The 14,261-nt window shown below is 41.3% G+C and overlaps 1 long non-coding RNA gene across 3 annotated transcripts in view; it reads left to right on the forward strand.

Moving 5' to 3' along the window:
- The window catches only part of LOC148338595 (uncharacterized), a 59,723-nt gene that overhangs the window by 36,156 nt on the left and 9,306 nt on the right, over positions 1-14,261 (forward strand). For 2 of the 3 annotated variants that reach the window (XR_015842959.1, XR_015842958.1), the window contains one exon: positions 12,426-12,498. This is a non-coding gene — a long non-coding RNA (uncharacterized LOC148338595). Of the gene's footprint in view, positions 1-12,425; positions 12,499-12,701; positions 13,027-14,261 lie in introns of those variants that run through there. The other variant, XR_015842960.1, reaches the window with a different exon arrangement.

The raw sequence follows: 14,261 nt of genomic DNA on the forward strand, positions 1-14,261 counted from the left end.
CTTTCTGCTGCTTGGTCAAGGTCCCACTATACCACTGGACAGACGCGTGAATTTTGGACTTCTCAAGGCTGTCTTTATCATGCCCCTTAATCAAGTGTCTGGTGGCTCCATCATCCCTGGCCTGGGCCTTGTGCAGCCTGTTCAGAATCTGTCTAATGACAGAGCGGGAGCCGCTGAGCGCACCAGTGCTTCCCAATGAGCCACAAAGGGAGATCACAGGCTCCATTGTGGCTCGGCACAGCAGCTTAACACTCATCAGGCCCAATAAACCTGTCTCCACACCCCTCGTCCGCAGCCGGCATAGAGCCCGCCGCGGTGTCCTCACCCCCCACCCCTCCATCTCAACCCGCCCTCGTCGCGTCACTCTGTCATTATGACATCCGGCTGACGCGGCCTTAACGCTTTGCGCTCTATGCTGACTGTGCTTCCTTTTTCAACTATTTTAGCTGCAGTAATGCAAACGTGATGAAATTTATCAAGAGTGGGGAAATGTATTTGATTTGGTCATTCCCCAATTCAGGTCTTTTAAATGTATCCAAAATATATTAATTACGTGAAATTTTGCATTCTTCATTAAATTAATGATAAAAAAGAAAAAAAGACAAAATCATATTTAGCAAGATATGTCAAATTTATCAGGGATCACTTTTGCTTACTTATTTAAGTAGTTTATTGAAGCCTTTCACGTGTGTTTGCCCCCTGGTGGTTGGCTGACTACTGGTCGAGAAAATTCTTGGTCAGATATGCAGCGGAACTAAATAGTAATAAATATTGCCATCAATCAGTGGTTACTGATGAATGCGAAGGCTTCCAGTTTCATACACACTTTTGAAATAACTACTTTTCTCAAATTATTTGTGGGTTAATCATCTCATGCTGGTCGTTGTCTCGCTGTCATTGTGGAGTTGTCCTTTGACCTGTACTAGTTCTTATTAAACTACATATTTTAGAAACTTTTTGGACTAGGAGCAATTTCATGTCAAATTCTTTGTTTCTGATAGAGACAATGTCTGACTGCATCCCAATGGAGCGAATGAATAATGCAATTTTGATTTTAAGAAGTGGAGATAACCTCTGCTGAATACAACGGAGAATTAGCTACATATTAACTTAAGAAGTGGAAGCTTTCCCACCAATGTTATTACAGTCAACAAAAACAAACTAAATAACAAAACCAGATATTGAAAAAAAAAATTCGCATTGGTGAAATACATTTTTTTTAGATAAATAAAGAAAAAAAAACATTGTACGTTTTCAAGTCTGATTAAAATAAAGCTTGAATTCTAGCAGCAGAAGGTTATTTTGGTTAAACATATATTTTAAAAAAAAACTAAGACGTTATAGCATGTGTCTTGAATGATTGTACCGTTCTTTTTGATGCATCTAACCTTAGAAGCAGTATATTGAGCTTTACTTTTTGGACTTAAAATTTGGGGGATTGCTATATAGTCCCTGTATTTAAAATGTAAATGCTTGTTTTGAGTTTTTGATTACACAATATTTATTTTAACCTTTTAGAATATTTTAATGGATAAATAACCTGTATTTAAAAAAAACAAAAACTAAACCTAATACCGAAACTAAGACAAACTAAACAATTCCCCAAAATAAAAGAGTAACAAGACTTAATTAAAATAAGTAATTAAAAAAAATTAAATTTGCGAAAGAAAAGTCATAACACAATAAAATGAAAAATCCCAACCTATTATTATCCCCTCCCCCTGTTGTCTGTGGAAATTATACACAATTAAATCAATAACAAAAATGTGATGAAGAAAATAAACTGTATTCAATATCTTTTTTGAAAGAAAAAAATACAATTAAAAAAAAAACGTAAAGGCCACTTTATATGAATGGAAAGATTGGATGTCCAGAAAAAAATGTCATCAGTTAACGACGGGAAAATAACAGAATGTCTGGCCACAAGCAAGTTGAAATGGTCCTAAAATCCAACAAGGCCTGAACAAACGTACTCTCCTTACTGTTTCTATTTACACTTTCCTAGAATACCAACGCCTTTTTTTCTTCCCGTTTGCTCTCTTGGCTGACTGCTGCGTTGCAAGTGCAGATAATGCGTGACTATGTATCTTGCGTGCGCTGGTTGTTTACTTGCCCGCCCTTTTGCCTCCATTTTCTAAAGCGGGCTGCTCATTCTTGGCCCCCTGCGCCGCCTTCCGGAGCTCCTGCCAAACGTATGCAAATGAGCATGTCCACAATGGCGCCCACAGCTGCACGCAGGCGGCCAAAAACAGAGGACGGGGCGGCCGTCCCTTTCATCCTTAACCCCTGATCTCCTCTCGGTGACACGTCATGTTCGCCCCGAGAAGCGCGTCCTTCCCCCTCCCTGTCCCGAACCCCCTCCGCCCTCTCCGCCTTCCCCAAATGTGATCTTTTGGCTGTCCACAACGTTCTACATCATGACGCTGATTGCTCTTGAACCTTTGTTAAGAGCAAGAAAAGTAAACAACTTGTGCCTTTTTCCACCCTCCTCCCACTTTATTCTGTAGGTTTAAATAACAAGGGTGGAGGGAGTCGAATTGGGAGGGGTGGGGGGGGGGGTCGTTACCCCTTAAAAAAAGGAGAGGGGCTAAAGAACCTGATTGCTTTAATCTCTGCGCTCGCAGCGCACCCCTTTTCATAAAGCTCTTTGGCCGTGTGATTCAGACCCAGGCCTCAGTGTTCTGTGGGCCGCCATTGTTCTCACATGAAAATCAATTCCCTTGAAGACCCTCCTTAATCCTGTTTTTGGCGTCAACAATGGCCACTTGTGCACAGCCCAGATAGACTAAGAGCCGGGATGATGCGGCTGTCTGCTCTGATTCCAGCCTATTCAGGTAACGGCGGCCCGCGTCACTTTGTAGTGCCAAGTGCGGGACTCGACAGGAAGACGTTTGCGATCATAATTTCCTGCCGAGCGGCGGCCCGGACGCCCCGCGCACCCGCAAGACTTTTAATTAGGACAGACAACCACAGAGATTAGAGATCAGCCTGTCACAATGAACTGTCCCTTTGAACGCGCCTCAGCCGCTGTCCCCACTGAGCCCATATGGACGGCCCGGTGCCATGATCACGCTAATAAGCATCACCTCCGCGCACACCACACCCCTTACTGGAGGGCGTCATGGCACAATCCTCGGGAAAAAAGTAGTGGATGATTGTTATGAAACTTAAATGATAATAAATAATTAGGGATTCCTAATTAAATCTTCCACGCTGAAATAAAACATTAGAGCAGGTTTTAATTGGTTATTTTCTTTTTTTCTTGGTTCCGTCACTTATTGCTAGGCAGAGTTCAACGGGCTCAATCACATATATCAAATCACCATGCATCTTTTTCTGGACCTTCAAAGTGCACTTTGATATTTCTCACATATGTATTATTGGTAGTAATTCGATATGCGTGCACATTAAGGATTGTAATGTAAGTTTATTCCGCCATGTTGTTGCTCTGCATTAAATATAAAAGCCATCTGGAGAAAGAGGGGGAAAAAAAGCATCATCTGGCAGGGCACTGACCCCAACTCAGATTTTATCTTTCATCATGTTTCCCTCTTAAGGGTAAAAAATGATTTTTTTTTTTTATGCATGTTCTGGACTTGTTTACAGCGATTCTACGTCCAAACTTCTGCGAGCTGCTTTGTGCCGAGATGTCAAAACACTTCTGTCTCTGCCTTGTCAGACCTCATTTTTCTTTTCTTTTCTTTTCTTTTTTTTTATTCTGGCTACTTTATGTTGTATCCGAATGCGAAAACAAGACACGAGAAAAGTCGAGTACTCACAATTGTTTTGAATCACGCAGATAACAAAAATCCTTGATCATTTCTCTTAAAAATAATAAATAAATAAATAAATAACTCTAACCCTCTCCCTAAAAACAGGTCCACAACGTTTTTTTCTGCCGCAAACCGGTTCTAACAAGTCCATAACTTTAGCGGACTGAGTGCTCGCGGCATAGTGTAACGAATGGAGGGTTGTCGGTGGCCGCTCTAAGTGACCAGCGGGATTTGTACGTGCTATCGTAACTCATTTTGCTAGCTTGTGTGTTTCATATTAGCGTTATGTGACCAAGTCAGTTCGCATCTATGCGGCCCGCCGCGGCCTGGCAGTTCAGACTGCGGTTGCGTTGGAAAAAAATCTCAAATGTATCCAATCTAGGACTACATGTGAAAGCCACCCAAGTCATATTTCAAACAATCGGAATTGGGCCATTCCAACTGTCATTAAAAAAAAAAAAAAAAAAAAAACAGATTCAGGGGCTGAAAAAAAATCCGATCTGGGTCGAATTTGTACTGAAAAAGTCAGACGAGCTCGGGCGTCGTAAAGTCGAAACGGTGCAGGTGGGGAAGCGTGTAACATGAGGATGTATTTCCTGGCAGTCGAGATTCTTTTTGGCACCATACTGCCTCTCACAGGTCAGTCTTGGAACTGTAACTGACATTGAATTTGGGAGAGGAGACTGACTCATGATTGTTGGCAGCTCATTTTGTGTGTGGTGTGCTATGATGACTCGATCAATATTTGCATTTGACAGTTGATACGCACATGAAGTTCATTACTCTGTATTAATCCAAAATGCCATTTTGAAAATACAATGCCTTCTGGTGGGGCCCCAACACTGAATTGCTTAATTAAATTGGGAAGAATAATGGGACTGATATTTTTCAGGTCTCAGGTCAGTAATTTTTTTTTATGGATGTTACAAAAGCAGATTACACCAAAGCTACATCCAAGATTCAGATTCTCGTTAGCAACTAGCTAGCTACTTGAGTTAATATATATATAGGACATGATCGCTATAAAGCTAGTTAGCAACTAGCCAGATAGGTTAAGTTAAATGAAAAGATGTTGTATATAATACATCATAGCACTGTTTTCAGACAGTTTTGAACCGGTTATTCGCATGCGCTCTGATGTAACGTGTTATGTAATGACGCCACACTGTTAATGTTTGTTAATGTTACTGTATTTGTATTCGCTTTTATTTTGCTTTGTTTTACTTTCAGGTTGGCGATACAAATTAAGTTAAATAAATAAATAAATAAGAATAGACAAATAAATAAACATAAATAAATGCATAAAAATAAAAAGATCAATATAAATAAATAAATGCATTAAAATTGGCTGTTTGAATGGTAAATTTGTGGCTAATCGCGCTGCGCCTCTGGACTAAGATATGTTCCTCTAAAAACAAAAGTGTTGTATGTTTATCTTATCACTGTTCTATTATTAAACACAAAAGGCATATTAGAAAGAAACACAGCTCTCAACAAAAATCATCTGAAGTGCTAGCTTTCCGGATGACCTCCAGTGATTTAGGACGATGCCCCCATCCCAACTTCTGGAACTACTTTGTGCGTATGTGTCAAAACAGTCCCGTCTCGGCCCTGTCACGCCTCGTTTTGCGGCTACTTTCCACCGGACCCCGCCGCAAAAACGAGCACAGCTTCCGCAAACGCCGGGCTCCAGATATGTCAGATAAGAGCTTTTGATGCCGCCTTCCTGGAAGTCTCCAAAGGGCAACAGGAAAGGCAGCCGAGAGCCGCATCGCAGCAACAATCCGCCTTAATTACAGTCAAAGTTACATCTGAAAATCCCGACGAAGGGGACACAAAGGCCTAAGTCTACAGAGGAGATTTCATTACTCGTTCCTCTCCTTACCTTTTCTGTGTCTGCCGAAGAAAAGGAACAAAGGAGGAACCCTACTGATCGAAAACTAGCAGAACAGTGAAACAACAGGACACAACTGATCGCTCATGCATGGCTGGGATTAGGCTGGAACTAGAAAGAGCATGGAGAAGAAAGCACACAACCAAAGAAACAGGGGACTGACAAACTTTTTTTCCCCCCTTCTTCTTTTGTGTTGAAAAGGATGGAATGAAAGGTCTGCTCATATGAAAAGATAGAGAGAGAACCATTACCAAACAGGGGGCGGTCCTTTTCAGCCCGTCTACGCCTCCAATCTCGTCGCTTTTAAGCAGCGACATGAAAGATGGATGTGATCTCCGCGGTTGCCCGCCCGAGACAAAAAAAACCCAACAAGAATTGTTTATCATCTTAATCAATTTGTTTATTTGCATGCCAACAATCTTCAATGTGAATTCCCAAACGCTTGTGACTCCCACTGACCAAGTGCCTTGTGAAAGTTGCTCATGACACACAATCGAACAAAGCCCGTCTGTACCAAATGGAGAAGGTCCAAAAATATTTTAAGGGCATCCCTTGCCTTCGGCTTGGGCTCAAATTGGACTATTTTCTTTCGCCACCTGCAATGCGACGGACGGACCAGGAAGGCAATGTGACTTCTCCCTTATTTAAGGCGAGTTGCGTGAATGCGGGAAGGTGATGGCGACGCCTCTATTTTTTTTGTTTTTTGTTTTGCGACAGCTCCTTTGAAGTGGCGCATCACTCACCCGTTGCCCAGTTGGGTTGCAGGCTGAGCTCTTGAGGGTTCAACCGGGGGGGCGGCACGCAGTCAACTTGTCTGGAGGTGAACTTAGGTCATCGTAGCAGCGTGAAGCCCGGCACCGGGCGATCGCGCCAATCGCCGCTTGTGTTTCATTTCGCGACATGTTTGTAAACACACCGGTGTTGTTTTTGGCAGGCATTTTAGTTTTAGTCTTATTTTTAGTCTTCTGGACCAAAATTCTGATTAGTTTTCGTTACATTTAGTCATTCCTATTTGTGATAGTTTTAGTCTAATTTTTGTTGACGAAAACTAAAAAAAAAAAAACGCATACAAGGTTTACACCTAATAGAAAAAACTTTCTGATCGACTACTAAGGATTATGCATTCCAAACAAATCAAATTGGTAACCGTGGAATCGATGCTCATCTATCCGATATAAGCCGAGAACCAAAACAATTTTATTTGGCAACTTTTGTGGCTTTATTTGACCTAAAGCAACATAAATAAACAAAATAAAAATGTTTTAACAACATAGACTTGTAGAAGACGTGTGGTGGGCGTGGCCAAACGAGGATAGGTTGCACCAGCATTGAAAATTTTTTGAACGACAGCTGACATATAGAATGGGATCATAAATTTTGAGCGACTGACGGACCACGCGCTAACAATTTCGTCCTGTCTCGTCTTGTCATTGAAAAATCATCTACGTCACGTGTGTGGTTGTAAAGCTGCTAATCCAGTCAGTTCTATTTGATTTTTTTGTCAATTTCATTGTATCTGCTGTAAAAAAAAATCGGTGGCTTAAAACTTTGCCGCCGTATGTTTTCTCCTGAAAACTTTTCTGATGAAATCATGCTCATGAGAATTGAGTTCAAATGAAAGACAAGCAAGATTTCACACTCAATTTTCAGAAACCTCTCCCCAAATGCTTTTTAAGTACTCCGTGGTAATTATTCATGGTGAAATCAATTCATCACACGTATTTAATAGTTCTTCATTTTGGTGAAAAAAAAAAAAAAAAAAGTAACAGGAGCGTATGCTCAGTGTACGGTTGCGTTGGTCTTTGAGGGTAACGCGATTGATCACGCTTCAGTGTTGATGGCAAGAATAGCATGCATGGCGCTATCCATATTAAAAGGAATTAGTGATGAATCAGCCACATGCATGAATCATTCATCAATAACAACCTCATTTTTCCACACGGCCCATCGTCATAGTGAACAGAACGAAAAATATCAACGTACGGCAAATAGGATTCCGTGCGCTGGCTTGCCCCGCCCCCCACACTCGACTCAAATTTTAAGTCGCTCAATTAAAGTCAGTGTGAGTATGAGCACCAAGTGAAGGTGTTGGATAAAACCCGACAGCAAAAATTTTTAGATTTCTGTACTTGAGTACGTTTCAGCAGCTTTATTTTCGCACAAGTATGTCAGCGACTTTAACGTCAGTGCAGGGTGTGAATACTTTTGCAAAATGTAGCGTGAACAAAATGATGTTATTATTTGTAAATTGAACACGGGTGCGCTGAGCACTTAAGATGTTCCTTATCGTTAACAAAAAAAATGCCAGAAAGTTTTTTTTTTGGAAACTTGGGGAAAAAAAAGTAAAAAAAAAAAAATGAGAGAGTTACCAATGTGCATTTTTAACAGCTCAATAGAAAAGCTCAAATTTTCCATCTCAAAGGCACCTTATACAGGTATTGACGCTGTGATAAAGAAAATGGAATATTGTTGCCGCTTGCGTGCTCTCTGTCAGCAAGCCAGACATTGTTGCATGTTTCTCATATGTCATCTTAAACGCTCCTTTTCTCCTCAGAGGAAGTTCTCGCCATTATGCGGAAATATACAAGTCATGTCGTCAAAAGTGGCATTTGCCAAAACAATGGCCCTCCGCCGCATGCATGGGGGACTCTTTTGTGCCCCCCCCCCCCCCTCGCCTCTCCCGCATCTTGTCGATGGCTCTTCTAATCGCCATGACTGGATGACCTTTAGGCTGGTCTCCTTTTCTGGGATTTACAGCTTTCACTAGATTGACCCTTGCCCCCGCGCCCACGCCCCCCGACACTCCTACAGACACTCCCTTCACGTGAACGCCGGACAAGGAACTGCCGTGTCGGGGACGCCGCCGCGTCAGGCGGCCGCGGCCACCTCAGCATGTCAAAACCTCTCTAGGTGGTACGATTCAGTCGGCGGTTCATTAAAGGCCCACCTCCGACTGCCCCCTTACCTCCCACCTCCATAAAGAAAGCCCCCCCGCGCATCCACCCACTTTGGCCTGGAGCATGGTAGACGTGCTTAAAGCTGGGCCTAATGATGTGTGCCATGGTAGAGGAGCTAAATGCCACCACCTCATGTGGGGATGATTACAGGAAGTGGTGCCGAGTCGCAGGGGAGCCCGGGACTGATGGGGGGGGGGGCACACAGCAAATTCCCGGAGGCTATTGTTGTGGGGCGACTCAGCAAAATACTGGTCACGCAAATTTAGGAGCCAATAAGTTGTAGGTGTGATTTAGGGCTTGTCTCTTAATCTTTAACCCTTAAATAGTGTTCATTTTCCATCCACTCGGCACATTCCAGGTCAATTTTGAGCCGCCAAGAAAATTGCCAGAATAATTGTATTTATGAGCACTACAGGTTTTTTCAAAATGGATGATTAGCCTTTAACAATGTGTCAGATTGAGGGGAAAGTGTAGGTGATTTCTTTGTCACCTCCGTTCCTTATGTTTAGTCTCAACACGCATTATTAAGATATTTTAGTTTTTCATCATTTCCACTTCCTCCAATGGCCCTTCAAAGACCAAATGTGGTGGCAACGCAGGCAGTTCTGTTACAAACTTCACTGTGCACACGCACTTGTACGGCACATGACTCTTTTACTGTTTCGTGATTGGTTCATGAACCTTCGGAGACCAACAGGTGCAAGTTTCTGCGGGAATCTGCGCAAATGTAGTGCATAGGCAGAAAGCTCTCAGGACTTTTCGCAAGTTTTGCATAAAAATGCTCAAATGCATGCCTTCGAGATTCCCTTATGATCCCCCCCAAAAACTCAAGGCCCTATTTTAGTACCCAACTTGATTCAACCTGTACCCATGTGTCGGATTTTCTTACTTTTGGTATTTTTGTAGATGAGCGTAAGTAGAAATGGGCGTTTCAGTGTAGGAGAGGCGCGTACCGTCTTTATTTCTGCTTCCGCAATGTCTAACTCGCTGATTTCCACGCAGAAGATCAAAGCATGCAAAGCCTGTTACAAGGAAATGCAAGCAGACCTCCACGGGTGGATGATGTAAAGTTGGTTAAGATGATCACACATCACTTGTGTCAATTGGGCACTTGGAGAGCTTTCTACAATTATTCAAAGGATTTGATGCACACTGTTGTCATATTTGTGAATAAAATATGATGACATCTTTCACACTCAGAATTTGCCTTCCTTTGAATGGATCAAATTCTCTCAAATCGCCTTACACCACATGCGCCACGACTTAGACCTGCTCTTAGTTGCTCTAAAATCTAGTTTACTTTCTGTCAATGAAACTTGAGCCCAAAGTGCAAACAAACCCACACTTTTTTTTACAAATAAAATTTTCACGAGTGTCAAATGTCCAACTTTAAATCAAGTTAACGCAAGCTCCGTCTTGCCAGACAAGCACCAAGTCGTCTTTCTAAGCTAAACACACAAGCAGAAGTGGTGAAACATGCGCTCTTTTGTCACTCTTGAATAAAACATGCCGAGTCGTACTTCTTCATTGATGGCCCTCCCCACTCGGAAGCACCGTAGCGTTTCCTGTTGTGGGGGGGGGGGGCCTCATCATCCCTGAGCCAACACGTGTAGCTGAGCGTGAAAGTGCCGCTTCTTCCACATTTCATAAGGAATCGAGTTTTGCTCATGCCAAAAAGAAGTCTAGCCTTTTTTGCAATAATTAAGGCTAAAAGTCAAATGTTTTGATAGGCTTGATCTTCCACATATAGAAAAATTCAAGGATGCAAGTAGGGCTGAGGAAAATTCGATTCAATACTATTCAGCAAGTGGGTGTGGTGATCGTGAGAAAACAACGTTCATGGCGTGAATGGCGATTGCCATTTAAAAAAGAAAGCAGTGAGTCAGGGTAATTTCTTAATTGTCTAAGTAAATGATTTTGCAGTAAAAAAAAAAAAAAAGTATTGAGAGGTTCGACAAAATGCTATAAAATGGCGAGTAGTTCAGGAAACTTTTCTTTTCGAAAAATTGACATAAAGTATGTCGCAAAACACGACTTGAGCCTTGTCAAAACGTTAATTTTCATTTCAGGATGCTAACAACGGACAACAGACCGCAAACGGCCCTCGAGCCAAGGTTTGGACACCACTGATGCTCTTCCGATCAACAATTGAGCTCTTTCCACTTTTCAATCCCGAGGGGTCACAAGTTATTATTTATTGCCGTGTTGGACTCCCACCTAATGAAATCGCCCACCCCCCCCCCACCCCCCAACGCCCCCCCCCCCCTTGAATGTCTCAACAGAGCAAGTTGGTAACCTCCTACCCAATGAAGTGCTCCTTTTCGCCTCTTTCCTCCCAGACACACAAAAACAAAACAACAAAGAGCGGCGGTACATAAAGGGGCTTTTGGTCAGATGGGTCACATGCTGCCTATTGAGTCGCGGGTCCATCAAGACCATTGATGGAGCTCAATAAAACCCGCAGGCCGCTTAAATACCTGACAGTACGAAAGGAAACAAAAACAAAGAGAAAGAGGGGGGAAACAACAGATAAAATAAATAAGACAGCCCCTGTGACTGATGTGTATAGATGGTGCCGGAGAGTCAGTGACAATTCAAGAAATGTGGCCCAGGTCACAAAAGGCAGCTGGAAAATAGCGAAGGAGCTTGCTGGGCACATTTTTTTTTTTTTTTTTTTTTTAGGCTCTTTCCCCTTGGACCCCCTTTTGAGTCTTTGTCCAGGTCTCTGGCTCCATGAGAAAAGTCAATCACACACACTCGCCTGTAGCTTCTGGCTATTCACGTTCCTTTGTAGCCTCCAGTATTAATCAAGCACTCACGCGTTAACGCCGTGTTTACATTAAAGATGACGGCGGTGTAGCAACAATTAAAGGAAGTCACCTTGATCATATTTTAAAGCTGAAAACACAAAAAAAAAAGATCAATTGGGGAAGAACAGATAAACACTGTCCGCTGGTGATAATCCATATTCATGTGGGTCTTTTTTTTTTTTAATGTGTTGGTTGGCTGCTTCTATTTGATCTGCAGGCCGCTTGTGATCGCCGACTAATGCTCGGGTGAAAACAGTCAATTATTTTGTCCGATATGGAGGAGGAGAGCGGGTGTCGTAATGACTGAACATTTCTGCGGAACGCACAAAAATATGGAAATAAACATTTGGAGGATCTGTGGCTTTTAACTGCAGCAAAGGAATTGGCAGAAATTCTCTGACTAATGGCATGGATTTGCTGACCACTTCATTAGGAACACACGCAGTCAAATTCCAGCGAATCCAAAAATTTTCACCATTTAAGAAAAAAAAATCTGCGAAAATGAGACCTGGGTTTGATTCCTAAAAAGAGTTTAATATTCTGCACAGATTGAACATCACCACTCCACCGCCTGTACTTAAATAAAGATTAAATTCAAATGTATCCCATGAGTTAAATACAAATGATTGAATTTCAAAGTTAAATATAACTGAACTGTGCGACGTTCATTTTGCATAGCGCACTTTGAGAATTACAAATCCAATCCAAGAGATGGAACAAAAAATGCTCAGGACGATACTGAGGCATCTTGAGATTCAAGTTTAATTCGCTGCATGACCACACTTTTGTCCTCTTTTCTCATTAAAATGAATGCAAATGCCATGAATCCATTCCAGACGACCAAAGGAGCTCAATGAAATATGTGTTGTGTTTTTTTTTAAACAAGGAAAATAGCAGTATCAAATATTGTGCTTCATACAAATATCTCGTAAATATAATGTCATGTATTATAAGAAGAATTAAATGGCTTGTGCATCACAATTTTTTGCAGCTCCCTCTCATGTGCTCAACTTGGCCATCGGGTGCAGTATAATTCACACGAAGAAGAGTTTCACTCAACTACAGTAAGTAATCCGTTGTCGGCTTCTGTCTACATGTGTTGCCTCACTGTTTGTGTTCAATTTTCTGTTGCTCAATGACTTCAACAACCTAAATGCTAGTTTTGTTAGCAAGTCTATGGGGTTTGGTATTGTGCGTTAGCCTTAAGCTAACATACTCTCTTTTCACTTTTGAAACGTGTATTTCTATTTAACGCTTGATTTTCCAGCAAACTTCAAATGGAAATGATGAGTAAGCCGCACGCAGTCAATCACAGGCACTTTTATTGGAGCGTTCACTTGCGAGAAAGTCTCAACCCATTTCTCCTTCATGTTTGCTTTCAATCAAAGCGAACGTGCCCTCGGGCTTCATTCACAGCATTTACACCGAGCGAGAGGACTGCTTGACTCCATCGAAAGTTCTGTCCGTCTGACCTTGAACCGACAAATTCAACCAAAATCCACACATGATGCTAACGTCTTTGTTGTCATTGCGCAAGTGTATAACTTAAAAGTGGTTACGTCATCGTCACAAAGGTTCTCCAAGGTCTTAGATGCATGAGTGAAGCCGGAAACAAAACGACGAGCTGACTAAGCAGTGCAGTCAAAGATGTGAATTTTGCATCCAAAGTTTGAATAAAACAAGATTACTCAAATGTATGTTCATCGTTATTGTTTAAAAGAAGCATACAGACTTTTAATCTGGAGGCGATATAATGCTGCATGGCGTCCGCAGACTTTTACATTTCTCACAAAATTCAAGAATTAATCGATTTGTTTCCAGGATCTTTTCAACATTTATGATAAATAAAAACAAAAGTACAGACCAATATTTAATGATTTGGGAAAAATATGAAATTGCCCATTTTTGGACATTAGAGGCCTGACATAAAAGTTTCCGGCCGAGAGCAACAAAACGATTTAGTGCTTATCCCAAATAAATTGTTTGACCTTGGTAATCTAAGGCCAATTCTAATTTGAAAATCACTTATTGAAATTGTTCTCCTAAAAAACTGTTGTAGCGCGTAACTTTTTTTTTTCTATTTTGACCTTCAGAAAAATAACATATATGCACTTTTATTTTTTTTTTTGTGTGTGAGGTAAATCTTCTTTCTCGATTGAAATGAACGAAAATGGCAATCATTCGTTCCAGCATTCTTAAAAAAAAAGATTTTCTTGTAACACGTATTTTACAAAAATTAGAACACTTTAGTATTGTTCTTTACTAACACATACAGTGATGACACGAACGTCAAGAATTAAAGCAGGTTTTGTCCGACTTTTTACTTCAGTTCAATGCTACCTCTTCTGATGTGCGCATTTTAGCCACAAGGGGGCAGTACAATTTATAAATAAAAATATTATTAGATCTTTACAGAGGATAAAGAATTTATGAGCGTGGGTATTGTTACATTATCTATGTTGTGGTCAAATATCTTTTGCTTAACGGGTCACAACTCCGTGTATATATTTTTTTATCTTTATTCACATTTACCCATTTATCCTCGGTCTGATTTCCTGATTATGACTGTCACCACCTGAGAGCGAGAGAGTGAAAAAACAACTGTTAATTTATTTCAAGCATATTCAAGCACACATTCCAACTACCCTCATTTGAATCTTTTGCCACAATTTCTCCACTTCATTTTTCCTCTCCATGACCAGTGAGCAAAAGTAAAGATGAGTTAATTTGACACTTGGAAGGAGTGCATACATGACTAATCATGTGTCATTATATTTCAGTCATACAATACAAGGTCTGTTATTTCCGCCGTGATTTCTGACTTTGA

Source organism: Idiotropiscis lumnitzeri, chromosome 4, assembly GCF_059441095.1.
Source record: "Idiotropiscis lumnitzeri isolate Australia: NSW breed Sydney's pygmy pipehorse chromosome 4, RoL_Ilum_1.0, whole genome shotgun sequence".
Lineage (NCBI taxonomy): Eukaryota > Metazoa > Chordata > Actinopteri > Syngnathiformes > Syngnathidae > Idiotropiscis > Idiotropiscis lumnitzeri.